Source organism: Arachis hypogaea, chromosome 20 (assembly GCF_003086295.3).
Source record: "Arachis hypogaea cultivar Tifrunner chromosome 20, arahy.Tifrunner.gnm2.J5K5, whole genome shotgun sequence".
Taxonomy (NCBI): Eukaryota; Viridiplantae; Streptophyta; class Magnoliopsida; order Fabales; family Fabaceae; genus Arachis; species Arachis hypogaea.
In genome coordinates, this window is record NC_092055.1 from 58,549,700 (window position 1) to 58,568,131 (window position 18,432).

General features: G+C 38.8%; 1 non-coding gene across 1 annotated transcript; it reads right to left on the reverse strand.

The window, feature by feature from the left end:
* Positions 1-7,104: 7,104 nt before the first annotated feature.
* Positions 7,105-7,212, reverse strand: LOC112787043 (small nucleolar RNA R71). Its single transcript, XR_003194480.1, has one exon. It is a non-coding gene; the product is annotated as a small nucleolar RNA R71 (small nucleolar RNA).
* Positions 7,213-18,432: the final 11,220 nt, after the last annotated feature.

Here is an 18,432-nt window from a genome sequence, read left to right on the forward strand (position 1 = left end):
GAAATAAATTTTACCCACTCAAATGTAGGAGTAGATGGTAACCTAGGCAAAGGTGATTTCAAGGGTCTTGACAAAGCGTATCCAATTCCCATCCTCCTTTTTCTAAGGATCTTCACCTCTTCACAAGATCTCTTAATCTCAATCCTTTGTTCAACAATTTTATCTAACTCTTTTCCCTTACTCAAATCATAAATGGGAGGACGAGAGACATTTATCTCCACATTGCTTTCCATTTCATCTAGAGAAGGTTCTTCATGCTCAAAGGATTCTTCACCACTAAGGCTTGAAGCTTGATCTTCATCACCAAGGGGACTCAATTCTTGCTCTATCCTATCCAATTCCTCATAAGAGATATGCCTTGGGGGTTGTGAACATTCCTCCTTAGCATCAAATTCAATCATCTTGGAGGGGTTTTCTTCAATCCTAGACTCCCAAGGTGGTTCCGCATCTCCTAAGTCTTCAACTACTTCTTCCTCTTGTTCAATAATCTCTACCTCCTCCTCTTGTTGCATTTCTTACTTTAACTCCTCTTCTTCTCCTTGGAGCTTCAAGTTCACTCCCTCACTAAGCTTCTTCGTTGCTTCTCCACATTCCACAATGGAAGTGCCTTGATCGCATAGGCTTAGGCGGGATGAGCTTATGTTGCCAATGGCTTCTACCATGATGGTCATTTTTGCTCTTAACTCCTCAAAATTCTTTTCATCCTCCTCGTATTGTGATAAGCGGATAATTTATACGCTTTTTGGCATTGTTTTTAGTATGTTTTTAGTATATTTTAGTTAATTTTATTATATTTTTATTAGTTTTTATTTAAAATTCACTTTTCTGGACTTTACTATGAGTTTGTGTGTTTTTTTGTGATTTCAGGTATTTTCTGGTTGAAATTGAGGGACCTGAGCAAAAATCTGATTCAGAGGCTGAAAAAGGACTGCAGATGCAGTTGGATTCTGACCTCCCTGCACTCGAAGTGGATTTTCTGGAGCTACAGAAGCCCAATTGGCGTGCTCTCAATTGAGTTGGAAAGTAGACATTCTGGGCTTTTCAGAAATATATAATAGTTCATATTTTGCCCGAGATTTGATGGCCCAAACAGGTGTTCCAAGTCAGCTCAAGAATTCTGGCGTTTAACGCCGGAACTGGCATAAAAACTGGAGTTAAACGCCCAAACTGGCACAAAAGCTGGCGTTTAACTCCAAGAAAAGTCTCTACACATGAAAGCTTCAATGCTCAGCCCAAGCACACACCAAGTGGACTCCGAAAGTGGATTTTTACACTAAACACCCTAGCTTACTCATTTTCTGTAACCCTAGGTCACCAGTTTACTATAAAAACCACTTTTAGTGATTCATCTTGTACCTCATGACACTTTACACGTTTTATATTGTATTCTCTATAGCATGAGTCTCTAAACCCCATTGTTGGGGGGTGAGGAGCTCTGCTGTTCTTCATGAATTAATGCAATTACTACTGTTTTCCATTCTATCACGCTTGCTTCTTTTCTAAGATATTCATTCGCACTTCAATCGGATGAATATGATGATCCGTGACAATCATCATCATTCTCATCTATGAACGTGTACCTGGCAACCACCTCCGTTCTACATGCAATCAAGCTTGAATGTGTATCTCTTGGGTTTCTAATCTAAGATTGGAACCTTCGTGGTATAAGCTAGAATTATTGGCGGCCATTCCTGAGATCCAGAACGTCTAAACCTTGTCTGTGGTATTTTGAGTAGGATCTGGGAAGGGATGACTGTGACGAGCTTCAAACTCGCGAGTGTTGGGCGTAGTGATAGACGCAAAAGGATCAATGGATCTTATTCCGACATGATCGAGAAAGGACAGATGATTAGCCGTGCGGTGACAGCGCATTTGGAACATTTTCACTGAGAGGACGGGAAGTAGCCATTGACAACGTTGATGCCCAACATAAAGCTTGCCATGGAAGGAGCCTTGCGTGCATGAAGAAGAAGACAGTAGGAAAGCAGAGATTCAGAAGACAGTATCTCCAAAGCCTCAACCTGTTCTTCATTACTGCATAACAAGTATTTATTTCATGTTCTTTTACTTTTTACAATTAAATCTGAGAATTATTGATATCCTGACTAAGAGTTACAAGATAACCATAGCTTGCTTCAAGCCGACAATCTCCGTGGGATCAACCCTTACTCACGTAAGGTATTACTTGGACGACCCAGTGCACTAGCTGGTTAGTTGTGCGGAGTTGCAAAAGTGTGATTGTAATTTCGTGCACCAAATTTTTGGCGCTGTTGCTGGGGATTGTTCGAGTTTGGACAACTGACGGTTTATCTTGTTGCTTAGATTAGGAATATTTTATCTTTGTTGGTTTAGAGTCTTTTATTTGAGTTTAGTTTTATATTTTAAATTTGGTGTCAATTGCATGCTTTTATTTTCTTTTAATTTTTCGAAATTGCATGTCCTCAGTTCTTTCTTGATTTTTAAAAATTCTAAGTTTGGTGTCTTCTTTGTGTTTTCCTTTAATTTTTCGAAAATTTTTGTTTGATTCTCTAAAAATTTTAAGTTTGGTGTGTTTTTGTGCTTTTATTTACTTAAAAATTTTTCAAAAATTTGTTCTTGGTGTTCATCTTGATCTTCAATGTGTTCTTGGTGTTCATCTTGACATTGAAAGTTTTCTTGTTTGTTCTCTGTGTTTTGATCTAAAATTTCTAAGTTTAGTGTCATTTTGTTGTTTTTCTCTTTCCGCATTAAAATTCAAAAATAAAAAAAATATCCTTTCCTTATTTTACTCATAAATTTCGAAATTTTGCATTAATTTAGTCAAAGATTTTCAAAATCATATCTTTTTTTTAGTCAAGTCAATATTCTAATTTCAAAAATTGATCTTTTAAAATCTTTTTCAAAAATCAAATCTTTTTAATTTCTTCAATCATATCTTTTCAATCATATTTTTTTTTAATTTGCAATCATATCTTCTCAATCATATCTTTTTCAAAATAATTCTCAATCATATTTTCTTTAATTTGCAATCATAGCTTCTAAATCATATCTTTTTCAAAATAATTTTCAATCATATCTTTTTAATTGCTAATTTCAAAATCTTTTTAATTAATTAATTAATTTGGTTTTCAATTTGCTTTTATTTTATTTTATTTTCTTTTTGTTTTCAAAATTTTATTTTATTTTCTATTTATTTTACTTATTATTTTCGGTTACTTTTAAAAAATATATATATAATTCATATTGATGAGCGGATAATTTATACGCTTTTTGGCATTATTTTTAGTATGTTTTTAGTAAGATCTAGTTACTTTTAGGGATGTTTTTATTTGTTTTTATGTTAAATTCACATTTCTGGACTTCACTATGAGTTTGTGTGTTTTTCTGTGATTTCAGGTATTTTCTGACCTCCCTGCACTCAAAGTGGATTTTTTGGAGCTACAGAACTCAAAATGGCGCGCTTCTAATTGCGTTGGAAAGTAGACATCCAGTGCTTTCCAGCAATATATAATAGTCCATACTCTGCATGTGTATCATTCAAGCTCAGCCCAAGCACACACCAAGCGGGCCCCGGAAGTGGATTTATGCATCAATTACTTATTTCTGTAAACCCTAGTAACTAGTTTAGTATAAATAGGACATTTTACTATTATATTTGGATCTTTGGAAGATCCTGGATTGTATTTTTGATCCTGTGATCTCGTTTTGGTGGCTGGCCATTCGGCCATGCCTGGACCTTTCACTTATGTATTTTCAACGATAGAGTTTCTACACTCCATAGATTAAGGTGTGGAGCTCTGCTGTTCCTTATGAATTAATGCAAAGTACTACTGTTTTTCTATTCAACTCAACTTATTCCGCTTCTAAGATATTCATTCGCACTTCAACATGAATGTGATGAACGTGACAATCATCATCATTCCCCCACGAATGCGTGCCTGACAACCACTTTCGTTCCACCTTAGATTGGATGATTATCTCTTGGATCTCTTAATCAGAATCTTCGTGGTATAAGCTAGATTGATGGCGGCATTCATGAGAATCCGGAAAGTCTAAACCTTGTCTGTGGTATTCCGAGTAGGATTCTGGGATTGAATGACTGTGACGAACTTCAAACTCGCGAGTGCTGGGCGTAGTGACAGACGCAAAAGGAGGGTGAATCCTATTCCAGTATGATCGAGAACCTCAGATGATTAGCCGTGCTGTGACAGAGCATTTGGACCATTTTCACAGAGAGGATGAAAAGTAGCCATTGACAATGGTGATGTCCTTACATAAAGCCAGCCATGGAAAGGAGTGAGATTGATTGGATGAAGACAGCAGGAAAGCAGAAGTTCAGAGGAACGAACGCATCTCCATACACTTATCTGAAATTCTCACCAATGATATACATAAGTGTTTCTATCTTTATTTTCTATTTATTTATTAAAAATTTTCGAAAACTCCATAACTATTTTATATCCGCCTGACTGAGATTTACAAGGTGACCATAGCTTGCTTCATACCAACAATCTCCGTGGGATCGACCCTTACTCACGTAAGGTTTTATTACTTGGACGACCCAGTGCACTTGCTGATTAGTTGTATCGAAGTTGTGAATGAAAAACAATTTATTAAGACGTGCGTACAGAGTTTTTGGCGCCGTTGCCTGAGATCACAATTTCGTGCACCATGTTTTTGGCGCCGTTGCCGGGGATTGTTTGAGTTTGGACAACTGACGGTTCATCTTGTTGCTTAGATTAGGTAATTTTCTTTTTGTTTTATTTTCAAAAAATTTTCAAAAAAAAATATTTTCAAAAAATTTTTCAAAAATTTCTCCTTTGTTTTCGGAAAAAAAAATATATTTTAAAATAAATGTTTTCAAAAATATATTTTTCTTCAGAATTTTTAAGAATGAATTCTAGTGTTTCATGATGATTTGTTGAATCCTGGCTGGCTGTAAGCCATGTCTAATCTTTTGGACTGGGGTTTCAACTTATCATCCCAAGAGCTTGTTGATCTTCACACACTTAGTTGCTCTATACATGGAAAGTATAAATATCCTCTAAAGCTTGGCTGGCTAGTGAGCCATGCCTAACCCTCAGATTGGAGCTTTAGACTAAGAGTGCAAGATTCCTGGAATTCATATTAAAAATTTTGGAATCCTTATTTTTTCTTTCTCAAATAATTTTTGAAAAAATCCAAAAAAAATTAGAAAATCATAAAAATAAAAAATTTATTTTGTGTTTCTTGTTTGAGTCTTGAGTCAAATTGTAAGTTTGGTGTCAATTGCATATTCATTTTGCATTTTTCGAAAAAAATCATGCATTCATGGTGTTCTTCATGATCTTCAAGTTGTTCTTGGTAAATCTTCTTGTTTGATTTTGATGTCTTCTTGTTTTGTGTCTTTTCTTGTTTCTCATGTGCATTTTTGCATCCATAGAGTCTAAGCATCAAAGATTACTAAGTTTGGTGTCTTGCATGTTTTCTTTGCATATAAAATTTTCAAAAATAAGTTCTTGATGTTCATCATGATCTTCAAAGTGTTCTTGGTGTTCATCTTGACATTCATGGCATTCTTGCATGCATTCATTGTTTTGATCTAAAAATTTTCATGCATTGCATCATTTTCATGTTTTTCTCTCTCATCATAAAAATTCAAAAATCAAAAAAATATCTTTCCTTTTTTCTCTCATAAATTTCAAAAATTTGGATTGACTTTTTCAAAACTTTTTAAAATTTAGTTGTTTCTTATGAGTCAAATCAAATTTCAATTTAAAAAAAATCTTATCTTTTTCAAAATCTTTTTCAAAAATCAAATCTTTTTCATTTTTCTTAGTTATTTTCGAAAATTTTAAAAATATTTTTCAAAAATCTTTTTCTTATCTTTATCACATAATTTTCGAAAATAACATCATCAATTAATGTTTTGATTCAAAAATTTCAAGCTTGTTACTTGCTTGTTAAGAAAGATTCAAACTTTAAGTCCTAGAATCATATCTTGTGATTTCTTATGAATCAAGTCATTAATTGTGATTTTAAAAATTAAATCTTTTTCAAAACTAATTTCAATCATATCTTTTCAAAAATATCTTTTTATCTTATCTTTTTCAAAATCATATCTTTTTCAAAAATTTGATTTTAAAATATCTTTTCTAACTTCTTATCTCCTTATCTTTTCAAAAATTGATTTTCAAATTTGTTTCAACTAACTAACTAACTTTTTGTTTGTTTCTTATCTTTTTCAAAACTACCTAACTAACTCTCTCTCTCTAATTTTCGAATATATCTCCCTCTTTTTCAAAAATTCTTTTTAATTAACTAATTGTTTCAAAATTTAATTTTAATTTATTTCTTCTTTTAATTTTCGAAAATCACTAACCATTTTTCAAAAATAATTTTCGAAAATTCTCTTTCTCTCTCATCCCCTTCTATTTATTTATTCATCTACTAACACTTCTCTTCATCTCACATCTCTGCTCTCCTCACCCTTGTGTTTCTTTCCTTACATTACATTCTTTTCTTCTTCTTTTCTTCTACTCACACAGGGACCTCTATACTGTGGTAAAAAGGATCCCTATTATTATTATTTTTCTGTTCCCTCTTTTTCATATGAGCAGGAGCAAGGACAAGAATATTCTTGTTAAAGCAGATCCAGAACCTGAAAGGACTCTGAAGAGGAAACTAAGACAAGCTAAATTACAACAATCCAGCAAGCACCTTTCAGAAATTTTCGAACAAGAAGAGGAGATGGCAGCCGAAAATAATAATAATGCAAGGAGGATGCTTGGTGATTTTACTGCACCTAATTCCAATTTACATGGAAGAAACATCTCCATCCCTACCATTGGAGCAAACAACTTTGAGCTGAAACCTCAATTAGTTTCTCTGATGCAGTAGAACTACAAGTTTCATGGACTTCCATCTGAAGATCCTTTTCAGTTCTTAATTGAATTTTTGCAGATCTGTGATACTGTTAAGACTAATGAAGTAGATCCTGAAGTCTACAGGCTCAGGCTTTTCCCTTTTGCTGTAAGAGACAGAGCTAGAGTGTGGTTGGACTCTCAACCCAAAGATAGCCTGAACTCTTGGGATAAGCTGGTCACGACTTTCTTAGCCAAGTTCTTTCCTCCTCAAAAGCTTAGTAAGCTTAGAGTGGATGTTCAAACCTTCAAACAGAAAGAAGGTGAATCCCTCTATGAAGCTTGGGAGAGATACAAGCAACTGACCAAAAAGTGTCCTTCTGACATGCTTTCAGAATGGACCATCTTGGATATATTCTATGATGATCTGTCTGAATTAGCTAAGATGTCATTGGATACTTCTGCAGGTGGATCCATTCACCTAAAGAAAACGCTTGCAGAAGCTCAAGAACTCATTGACATGGTTGCTAATAACCAGTTCATGTACACTTCTGAGAGGAATCCTGTGAGCAATGGGACGCCTCAGAAGAAGGGAGTTCTTGAAATTGATACTCTGAATGCCATACTGGCTCAGAATATAATATTGACTCAGCAAGTCAACATGACTTCTCAGAGTTTGAAGTGAATGCAAGCTGCATCCAACAGTACTCAAGAGGCATCTGCTGAAGAAGAAGCTTATGATCCTGAAAACTCTGCAATAGCAGAGGTGAATTACATGGGTGAACCATATGGAAACACCTATAATTCCTCATGGAGAAATCACCCAAATCTCTCATGGAAGGATCATCAAAAGCCTCAACAAGGCTTTAATAATGGTGGAAGAAATAGGTTTAACAATAGTAAACCTTTTCCATCATCCACTCAGCAACAGACAGAGAACTCTGAACAAAATACCTCTAATTTAGCAAACTTAGTCTCTGATCTATCTAAGGCCACTGTAAGTTTCATGAATGAAACAAGGTCTTCCATTAGAAATTTGGAGGCACAAGTGGGCCAACTGAGTAAGAAGATCACTGAAATCCCTTCTAGTACTCTCCCAAGTAATACAGAAGAAAATCCAAAAGGAGAGTACAAGGCCATTGATATAATCATCATGGCCGAATCCAAAGAGGAAGGGGAGGACGTGAATCTCAAGGAGGAAGACCTCCTAGGACGTCCAGTGATCAATAAGGAGTATCCCTTTGAGGAACCAAAGGAATCTGAGGCTCATCTAGAGACCATAGAGATTCCATTAAACCTCCTTATGCCATTCATGAGCTCTGATGAGTATTCCTCTTCTGAAGAGAATGAGGATGTTACTAAGGAGCAAGTTACCAAGTACCTTGGTGCAATCATGAAGCTGAATGCCAAATTATTTGGTATTGAGACTTGGGAAGATGAACCTCCCTTGTACTAAGTGAACTAAGTGATCTGGATCAACTGACATTGCCTCAGAAGAAACAGGATCCTGGAAAGTTCCTAATACCTTGTACCATAGGCACCATGATCTTTGAAAAGGCTCTGTGTGACCTTGGTTCAGGGATAAACCTCATGCCCCTCTCTGTAATAGAGAAACTGGGAATCTTTGGGATGCAAGCTGCTAAAATCTCATTAGAGATGGCAGACAATTCAAGAAAATAGACTTATGGACAAGTAGAGGACGTGTTAGTAAAGGTTGATGGCCTTTACATCCCTGCTGATTTCATAGTCCTAGATACTGGGAAGGATGAGGATGAATCCATCATCCTTGGAAGACCCTTCCTAGCCACAGCAAGAGCTGTGATTGATGTTGACAGAGGCGAATTAGTCCTTCAATTGAATGAGGACTCCCTTGAGTTTAAAACTCAAGGACATCCTTCTGTAAACATGGAAAAGAGGCACAGTAAGCTTCTCTCAAAACAGAGTCAACCAGAGCCCCCACAGTCAAACTCTAAGTTTGGTGTTGGGAGGTCACAACCAAACGCTAAGTTTGGTGTTGAACTCCCATATCCAAACTCTAAGTTTGGTGTTGGGGAGTCTCAACAATGCTCTGAACATCTGTGAGGCTCCATGAGAGCCCACTGTCAAGCTATTGACATTAAAGAAGCGCTTGTTGGGAGGCAACCCAATTTTTATTTATCTAATTTTATTTTTATTGTTATTTCATGTTTTATTAGATTCATGATCATGTGGAGTCACAAAATAAATATAAAAATTGAAAACGGAATCAAAAATAGCAGAAGAAAAATCACGCCCTGGAGGAGGATCTTACTGGTGTTTAAACGCCAGTAAGGAGCATCTGGTTGGCGTTCAACGCCAGAACAGAGCATGTTTCTGGCGTTGAACGCCAGAAACAAGCAGCATCCTGGCGTTCAGACGCCAGAAATGCACAGTAAAGAAAAGCTGGCGCTGAATGCCAGAAACAAGCATCTGGCTGGAGTTCAACGCCAGAAATATGCTGCATCTGGGCGTTGAACGCCCAGAACAAGCATCAATTTGGCGTTTAAATGCCAGAATTGCATGCAAAGGCATTTTACATGCCTAATGGGTGCAGGGATGCAAATCCTTGACACCTCAGGATCTGTGGACCCCACAGGATCAACTCAGCATCTGTGGACCCCACAGGATCCCTACCTACCACCTCAATCTCTCTTCCCTATCACCACTTCACCACTCACATCATCCACTCTTCCCCATAAACCTACCTCATAAACTCTACCTACCCTCAAAATTCAAAATCAATTTCCCACCCAAAATCCACCCTTATGGCCGAACCTTACCCCCATCCCTTCCCTATATATAGCCCTCCATTCTTCCTCATTTTCACACAACACAACCCTCTCTTCTCCTTCTTGGCCGAATCCACCTCTCCCTCCTCTCCTCCATATTTTCTTCTTCTTCTTCATCTATTCTTTCTTCTCTTGCTCGAGGGTGAGCAATATTCTAAGTTTGGTGTGGTAAAAGCATAAGCTTTTTGTTTTTCCATTACCATTGATGGCACCCAAGACCGGAGAATCCTCTAGAAAAGGGAAAGGGAGGACAAAAGCTTCCACCTCCGAGTCATGGGAGATGGAAAGATTCATCTCCAAAGCTCATCAAGACCACTTCTATGATGTTGTGGCCAAGAAGAAGGTGATCCCCGAGGTCCCTTTCAAGCTCAAGAGAAATGAGTATCCGGAGATTCGACATGAAATCCAAAGAAGAGGTTGGGAAGTTCTAACAAACCCCATCCAACAAGTTGGCATCCTAATGGTTCAAGAGTTCTATGCCAATGCATGGATCACTAGGAACCATGATCAAAGTAAGAACCCGAACCCAAAGAATTATCTCACCATGGTTCGGGGAAATACTTAGATTTTGGTCCGGAAAACGTGAGGTTGGCGTTTAACTCGCCCATGATGCAAGGAGATGCACGCCCCTACACTAGAAGGGTCAACTTTAATCAAAGGTTGGACCAAGTTCTCATGGACATATGTGTGGAAGGAGCTCAATGGAAGATTGACTCCAAAGGCAAGCCGGTTCAACTAAGAAGACTGGACCTCAAGCCTGTAGCTAGAGGATGGTTAGAGTTCATCCAACGCTCCATCATCCCCACTAGCAACCGATCTGAAGTTACTGTGGATCGGGCCATCATGATTCATAGCATCATGATTGGAGAGGAAGTAGAAGTTCATGAAGTCATCTCCCTTGAACTCTACAAAATAGCCGAAAAGTCTTCCCCCATGGCAAGGCTAGCTTTCCCTCATCTTATTTGCCATCTATGTTACTCAGCTGGAGCTTACATAGAAGGAGACATTCCCATTGAGGAAGAGAAGCCCATCACTAAGCTGTGATCTCGTTTTGGGGGCTGGCCATTTGGCCATGCCTGGACCTTTCACTTATGTATTTTCAACGGTAGAGTTTCTATACTCCATAGATTAAGGTGTGGAGCTCTGCTGTTCCTCATGAATTAATGCAAAGTACTACTATTTTTCTATTCAACTCAACTTATTCCGCTTCTAAGATATTCATTTGCACTTCAACATGAATGTGATGAACGTGACAATCATCATCATTCCCCCACGAACGCGTGCCTGACAACCACTTCCGTTCCACCTTAGATTAGATGATTATCTCTTGGATCTCTTAATCAGAATCTTCGTGGTATAAGCTAGATTGATGGCGGCATTCATGAGAATCCGGAAAGTCTAAACCTTGTCTGTGGTATTCCGAGTAGGATTCTGGGATTGAATGACTGTGACGAACTTCAAACTCGCGAGTGCTGGGCGTAGTGACAGACGCAAAAGGAGGGTGAATCCTATTCCAGTATGATCGAGAACCTCAGATGATTAGCCGTGCTGTGACAGAGCATTTGGACCATTTTCACAGAGAGGATGAAAAGTAGCCATTGACAATGGTGATGTCCTTACATAAAGCCAGCCATGGAAAGGAGTGAGATTGATTGGATGAAGACAGCAGGAAAGCAGAAGTTCAGAGGAACGAACGCATCTCCACACACTTATCTGAAATTCTCACCAATGATATACATAAGTGTTTCTATCTTTATTTTCTATTTATTTATTATAAATTTTCGAAAACTCCATAACTATTTTATATCCACCTGACTGAGATTTACAAGGTGACCATAGCTTGCTTCATACCAACAATCTCCGTGGGATCGACCCTTACTTACGTAAGGTTTTATTATTTGGACGACCCAGTGCACTTGCTGGTTAGTTGTATCGAAGTTGTGAATGAAAAACAATTTTTTAAGACGTGCATACAGAGTTTTTAGCGCCGTTGCCTGAGATCACAATTTCGTGCACCACATATCAATTCCATTTTCTCCATCATGCACATAAGTGGAAGTGAACAGTCCAGAAGGACTCTAGAGTCATATGCTAACCCCATTACAGCTGCATATGGGAGTAGCATCTATATACCTTCCATCAAAGCAAGCAGCTTTGAGCTAAATCCTTAGCTCATTATCATGGTGCAGCAAAATTGCCAGTATTCCGGTCTTCCACAGGAAGAAACTACTGAGTTTCTAGCACAGTTCTTACAAATTGCTGACACAGTACGTGATAAAGAAGTGGATCAGGATATCTACAGATTATTACTGTTTCCATTTGCTGAAAAAGATCAAGCTAAGAGGTGGTTAAATAACCAACCTACAGCAAGCATAAAAACATGGAGACAGTTATCAGACAAATTCCTGAATGAATTTTACCCTCCAAAAAGGATGACACAGCTAAGGCTGGATATCCAAGGCTTTAAACAAGAGGATCATGAATCCCTTTATAATGCCTGGGAGAGGTACAGAGGGATGCTAAGAAAATGCCCCTCTGAAATATTTTCAGAGTGGGTACAGTTAGACATCTTCTACTATGGGCTTACAGAAAAAGCTCAGATGTCCCTAGACCACTCAGCTGGTGGATCTATACACATGAGAAAAACAATTGAAGAAGCTCAAGAGCTCATAGATACAGTTGCTAGAAATCAACATCTGTACTCAAACAGTGAGTCCTCCATAAAAGAAGAGGCTATGACAGTAACTACTGATCCCAATCCTCAAGAACAGATTGTTGAACTTAATCAGCAATTACTCCGTATGACAAAACAATTAGCAGAGTTCAAAGAGATGCTCCAAGACACTAAAAATTCTAACAAGAATATAGAAGCACAATTGAATCAGACAAGACAACAGCTATCTAAACAGATAACAGAAGAATGCCAAGCTGTCCAACTAAGGAGCGAAAAGACATTGAATAACTCAGCTCAAAATAGCAAAAAGTCAATAAAGGAACAAATAACAGAGGATGACCAAACCACTACCCAAGATCCCTCTGAGGACATCAAGAGCCCAGAAAGGAATAACTCTGGCGTTCAAATAACACAAAAGGGGGAAAAGTTGGCGTTAAACGCCCATTTCTTGCCCAGTTCCGGCGTTCAAACGCCAGAAAAGGGTGGGAAGCTGGCGTTAAACGCCCATCCAGCACCCAACCCTGGCGTTCAAACGCCTATGAGGAATCAGACACCTGCAAGTGCTGATAGTAACCCCTCTAAAAAGGCTTCTCCAACCACTTCTGTAGGGAGTAAACCTGCAGCAACTAAGGTTGAAGAATATAAAGCCAAGATGCCTTATCCTCAGAAGCTCCGCCAAGCGGAACAGGATAAACAATTTGCCCGCTTTGCAGTCTATCTCAGGACTCTTGAAATAAAGATCCCGTTTGCAGAGGCACTTGAGCAAATACCCTCTTATGGTAAGTTCATGAAAGAGATCTTAAGTCATAAGAAGGATTGGAGAGAAACTGAAAGAGTGTTTCTCACTGAAGAATGCAGTGCAGTCATTCTAAAAAGCTTACCAGAAAAGCTTCAAGATCCAGGAAGCTTTATGATACCATGCACATTAGAGGGTGTTTGCACCAAGACAACTCTATGTGACCTTAGAGCAAGTATCAACCTAATACCTGCATCCACTATCAGAAAGCTTGGGTTGACTGAAGAAGTCAAACCAACCCGGATATGTCTTCAACTTGCTGATGGCTCCATTAAATATCCATCAGGCATCATTGAGGACATGATTGTCAAGGTTGGGCCATTTGCCTTTCCCACTGACTTTGTAGTGCTGGAAATGGAGGAGTACAAGAGTGTAACTCTCATTCTAGGAAGACCTTTCCTAGCAACTGGATGAACTTTTATTGATGTACAAAAAGGGAAAGTGACCCTGAGAGTCAATGAGGATGAGTTCAAGATAAATGCTGTCAAAGTTATGCAGCATCCAGACACAGCAAATGACTACATGAGCACTGATATTATTGACTCTTTGGTGGAAGAGATCAATATGACTGAGAGTCTTGAATCAGAGCTAGAGGACATCTTTAAAGATGTTCAGCCTGATTTGGAGGAACCAGAGGAAATAAAAGAACCTCTAAAAATCCCTCAGGAAGAGGAGAAACCTCCTAAACCAGAGCTCAAACCACTACCACCATCCCTGAAATATGCATTTTTGGGAGAGGGTGACACTTTTCCAGTGATCATAAGTTCTGCTTTAAATCCACAAGAAGAGAAAGCACTAATTCAAGTGCTAAGGACACACAAGACAGCTCTTGGGTGGTCCATAAGTGACCTTAAGGGCATTAGCCCAACAAGATGTATGCACAAAATCCTATTGGAGGATGATGCCAAGCTAGTGGTTCAACCACAGAGGCGGCTAAATCCAGCCATGAAGGAAGTGGTGCAGAAAGAGGTCACTAAGTTACTAGAGGCTGGGATTATTTATCCTATTTCTGATAGCCCCTGGGTGAGCCCTGTCCAAGTTGTCCCCAAGAAGGGAGGCATGACAGTGGTTCATAATGAAAAGAATGAACTGGTTTCCACAAGAACAGTTACAGGGTGGCGTATGTGTATTGACTACAGAAGGCTCAATACAGCCACCAGAAAGGATCATTTTCCTTTACCATTCATAGACCAGATGCTAGAGAGACTAGCAGGCCATAAATATTACTGCTTTTTGGATGGCTATTCAGGCTATAACCAAATTACAGTGGATCCTCAAGACCAAGAGAAAACAGCATTCACGTGTCCATCTGGAGTATTTGCTTACAGAAGAATGCCTTTTGGTCTGTGCAATGCACCTACAACCTTTCAGAGGTGCATGCTCTCTATCTTCTCTGATATGGTAGAGAAGTTCCTGGAAGTCTTCATGGATGACTTCTCAGTATTTGGAGACTCATTCAACTCCTCTCTTGATCATCTAGCACTTGTCCTGAAAAGATGCCAAGAGACTAACCTGGTCTTAAACTGGGAAAAATGTCATTTTATGGTGACTGAAGGAATTATCCTTGGGCACAAAATTTCAAGCAAGGGGAATAGAGGTGGATCAAGCCAAGGTAGAGGTAATTGAGAAATTACCACCACCTGCCAATGTTAAGGCAATCAGAAGCTTTCTGGGGCATGCAGGATTCTATCAGAGGTTCATAAAGGATTTTTCAAAAATTGCAAAACCTTTAAGCAACCTGCTAGCTGCTGACATGCCATTTGTGTTTGACACAGAGTGTCTGCAGGTGTTTGAGACCCTGAAAGCCAAGCTGGTCACAGCACCAGTCATCTCTGCACCTGACTGGACATTACCATTCGAATTAATGTGTGATGCTAGTGACCATGCCATTGGTGCAGTGTTGGGACAAAGGCATAACAAGCTTCTGCACGTCATTTACTATGCCAGTCGTGTTCTAAATGATGCACAGAATAATTACACAACCACAGAAAAGGAGTTACTTGCAGTGGTTTATGCCATTGACAAGTTTAGATCCTATTTACTAGGTTCAAAAGTGATTGTATATACTGACCATGCTGCTCTTAAATATCTACTCACAAAGCAGGATTCAAAACCTAGGCTCATAAGACGGGTGTTGCTTTTGCAAGAGTTTCATATAGAAATAAGAGACAGAAAAGGGACAGAGAACCAGGTAGCTGATCACCTGTCTCGGATAGAACCAGTAGCAGGGGTGTCCCTCCCTCCTACTGAGATCTCTGAGACCTTTCTAGATGAGCAACCTTTTGCCATTCAGGAAGAACCATGGTTTACAGACATTGCAAATTATAAAGCTGTGAGGTTCATACCCCAGGAGTATAGCAGGTTGCAAAAGAAAAAACTAATTTCTGATGCAAAGTACTACTTATGGGATGAACCATATCTCTTTAAGAGATGCGCAGACGGAATGATCTACAGATGCATCCCTAGAGAGGAGGCACAGAAGATCCTGTGGCATTACCATGGATCACAGTATGGAGGACATTTCGGAAGTGAGCGAACAGCCACTAAAGTCCTCCAATGTGGCTTCTATTGGCCTACTCTCTATAGAGATGCCCGAGAGTTTGTGCGTAACTGTGACAGTTGCCAAAGAGCTGGTAACTTGCTTCATGGTTATGCCATGCCTCAACAAGGGATCTTAGAGATTGAGTTGTTTGATGTATGGGGTATTGACTTCATGGGTCCTTTCCCACCATCATACTCAAACACTTACATTCTGGTGGCAGTAGACTACGTATCTAAATGGGTGAAAGCAATTGCCACACCCACTAATGATACCAAGACTATTCTAAAGTTCCTCTAGAAACATATTTTCAGCAGATTTGGTGTTCCCAGAGTACTAATCAGTGATGGGGGCACCCATTTCTGCAATAAACAGCTTTACTCTGCTATGGTTCGATATGGAATTAGCCACAAAATAGCAACTCCGTATCATTCACAGACAAATGGGCAGGCTGAAGTCTCTAACAGAGAATTAAAGAGAATCCTGGAATGCACTGTAATTGCCCATAGAAAGGATTGGGCAAAGAGCTTGGATGATGCTCTGTGGGCATACAGAACAGCATTCAAGACTCCTATAGGAACCTCTCCATACCAGCTTGTGTATGGCAAGGCCTGTCATCTGCCCGTGGAATTGGAACATAAAGCCTACTGGGCAACCAGATTCCTAAACATGGATGCTAAGTTAGCTGGTGAGAAAAGATTGCTCCAGCTAAATGAGCTAGAGGAGTTCAGACTCAATGCTTTTGAAAATGCAAAAATTTATAAGGAAAAAGCAAAAAAGTGGCATGACAAGAAATTGTCATCCAGAGTCTTTGAGCCAGGTCAAAAAGTTTTGCTGTTCAACTCTAGACTCAGATTATTTCCTGGGAAATTAAAATCCCAGTGGAGGGGACCATATGTGATTACAAGAGTGTCACCATATGGATATGTTGAGCTTCAAGATATTGATTCTGACAAAAAGTTCATTATTAATGGACAGAGAATCAAACATTATCTTGAAAGCAATTTTGAGCAAGAATGCTCAAAACTAAGGCTTGAATGAAGCTCAGTAAAGGTCCAGCTAAAGACAATAAAGAAGCGCTTGCTGGGAGGCAACCTAGCCATTAGCAAGTTATTTGTTTTAATTAATACTTATAGAAGTTTGATATACATTTTTCTTCAAAGGTAAATCATCAAAATTGAAGGAATTCACAGAGTTACAGAAGGATTCAATGCAAAACGCAGAGAAAAGGAGCTTACTGGCAAGAAAACGCCAGTAAAGGGCATTTTGGGCGTTAAACGCCAGAATGGGTACCATTCTGGGCGTTTAACGCCAGAATTGCAGCATCCTGGGTGTTCAGAAAAACGCCCAGTAATAAAGGGGTTCCTGGCGTTTAACGCCAGCCAGGGTACCTGGCTGGGCGTTAAACGCCCATAATGGCCAACAATTGGGCGTTAAATGCCAGAATGGATACCATTCTGGGCGTTTAACGCCAGAAAGGCAGGGGGAGGAGATTTTGTTTCCAACTTCAAATTTTTTCAAATTTTCATGTTTTGATTCATACTTTTCTGCATAAACATATTTCAAACTTTCATCATTCACCCTCAATTTTCAAAAATTCAAACATTTTCTAAATATCTTTTCAATTTTCTTTCAAATCCTTCCCAAATCTTCTTCAAAAACTCAATTATCTTCTTAATTTCTTTCCAAATCTTTTTCAATTCATCATATCATCTCTTAATTCTTAAATGCATAACCAAATTTTCAGATTTAACATCTTTATATCTTTTTCAATTACAAATCTCATCTTTTTCATATCATGATTTTATTTTCTTCCATCAATCATATCTCTATGTCATATCTCTTTCAAATTTTTCGAAATCCCTCCCATCCTCCTATAAATATACATTCGGCCATCCCCTCCTCTCCACCATTCGAAATTGCCTCTTCACCTCTCTCTCCCCTTTCCTTTGTTTTGCTTGAGGGCAAGCAAACCTTTAAGTTTGGTGTGTTTTTCCGTGATCACTGAGCTAAGACTCATCAAGATCATGGCACCTAAGGGAAAACAAACCAAATCAAGAGGCAAGAAAGAGAATACTCCAAAGAGTCTTTGGAATCAAGAGAGGTTCTTAACCAAAGAACATGCAGACCATTACCACAAAATAATGGGTCTGAGGTCAGTGATCCCGGAAGTTAAATTCAATCTGAAAGAAGATGAATATCCAGAGATCCAAGAGCAAATTTGAAACAGAGGATGGGAAATTCTAGCCAATCCTGAGACAAAGGTTGGAAAAAACATGGTTCAGGAATTCTACTCAAATCTGTGGCTGATAGATAAGCAGAGAATAACTGGAACCGCCTTTCACACCTACCAAACCATGGTCAGAGGGAGGCTTATTTACTTCCATCTGGACAAAATAAGAAAGGTCTTCAAACTGCCTCAACTACAAGATAATCCAGAATCCTTTAATAGGAGAATGGTGAGAGTAGATAAGGGGTTGGATCAAGTTCTAGAGGACATATGCCTCCCTGGAACTAAGTGGATAACCAATTCAAAAGGTGTCCCAAACCAACTCAAGAGGGGAGATCTCAAGCCAATTGCAAGAGGCTGGCTGGATTTCATTGGGCGTTCTATATTGCCCACTAGCAACCGCTCTGAGGTCATTGTCAAAAGAGCAGTGATGATCCATTGTATTATGCTTGGAAAAGAAGTGGAGATTCATCATCTGATTTCTTGTGAGATTTACACAATTGCAAACAAGAACTAATGATGCTGGGGTAAGGATGGGAGTAGATGAATTCATCCCAATCGAACA